This window comes from Mesitornis unicolor, unplaced genomic scaffold, assembly GCF_000695765.1.
Source record: "Mesitornis unicolor isolate BGI_N332 unplaced genomic scaffold, ASM69576v1 scaffold3343, whole genome shotgun sequence".
In the NCBI taxonomy this organism is placed as follows: domain Eukaryota; kingdom Metazoa; phylum Chordata; class Aves; order Mesitornithiformes; family Mesitornithidae; genus Mesitornis; species Mesitornis unicolor.
This window is the reverse complement of record NW_010173783.1, coordinates 14,481-16,091: the sequence shown is the minus strand read 5'-3', so window position 1 is coordinate 16,091 and position 1,611 is coordinate 14,481.

Here is a 1,611-nt window from a genome sequence, read left to right as displayed (position 1 = left end):
CTTTTCTTCCCGTGCCTGTCTTCTCTCACCTCGAGGGGATGCCCCTCACGTGCCGACGCCAAGGGCTTTTGCGACGCCAAGGCTCTTAAAAAGCCTTACTGAAATGTGGGGAGAGGATATATTCAGAGAGAAATAGACTTACAAGCATACTGACAGCTACAGAACTCTATTCTCTTCAGAGAAGTCAAAACGCACAGCATAGATAACTTCCAGTAACTCTGTTCGGCCAAAATAGAAGGGGGGAAGAAAAAAAGCAAAAACCAACCAAACAAAAAAACACCACAAAAAACCCCCCGCCCCTAAAGGTATAACTTTGGCTTCATTTACCAGTCACCGTTTCTGCTTGCGTAGCCATCAATGAAACACAGCATTTGGAACACGGGCCTTCATAAGCAGGTCAAGCTCCTTCAGAAGCTTCCGTGCGTTCGAGCCCATCGCTCTGCCGCTCCTCTTCCCTCACATATTCGGTCGAAGACCAATTTCACAAGGTGCAAATATCAAGCCTACCCTGAGACAGCAACCTAGCGACCGCAGAAGAACTTAGACGGCAGCTTGCGCCGCACACCGAGATCGCTCCGCGGTCCTGGGCGTTGCAAAATGCCGCAGGTCCCCCGACAGTGCCAAGGCGAGGGCGTGGGTATCTGGCCGCCTGCTACTCGGGGGATGAAAACAATTGCGTGTGCGAGAAAGGAAGCAGCATACAGATACAAAGAGAAAGGATCAACACGTTAATCGGGAGTGTATTGGAACTAAAATCTCGTGGTGGAGGCCGCTGAGCAGTTCCATCTTAACCCTCTGTCCCTCAAACAGCAGTGTACCCAACCGCCCTGAAAAAACAAGCTGCGCTTACCAAGGACATTTAGAAGATGACGTCAGCTCTACACTGGACAACGGCGAGAAGCGATGAAATGGCAAAAAGTACATCTCCACCAGGAAACGCAAGCAGCTGCGGGAGTTAATGTTTGTGGATGTGCTGCATCGGCACTTGCCAAGATCCTTTTCCTTTGCAAGCTGCCTGATCAGGTACAAGCTTTCACAGCAATTTACTGCCCACGATAAAGAGCGTTGCCAAGAACTCAGGGGAAGGTGCATGTCAACCTTTGCATGGCCCACAGCACAGGAGACTCCCTGATGAGTCTTCCGCAGAGTCAAAGCTCAAAATCAAAAGCTACCTTCACCGCAATTCATCGGCAGGCGAAGCCAATGAACCGGGAATACATTCGGGAAAGCCCACAGACATATGGCGGGAACTGCCCATTTGACACAACTAGAAAAGGATCCTCCTCAGTCCCCAGGGCCAGCAAGGAACTGAAGTTCTAGTTTCACTTCTACCTTCCCTGTCACCTCCCTTCCTCCGAGCCACACCAAAATATTCCACCAAAATCTAGGCAAGCGTTTATTGGACGCAAACCTCGCTCGCCTTTTCTGCCTCCAGTCTACGGCGAGAAGGACGACGCTCGCTAGCCCTCACAACCCTCCTCGCGTGCACGAGCCCCAGATGCGTGCTTCGGAATGCAAGCCTCGGGCGTTCGCCTCCAGCTGCTACGCACTGAGACTGCTGGAGCTTCTCTTGCGGTTTAAGGAGAGGAACAGAGGACTATTAAATGAGAC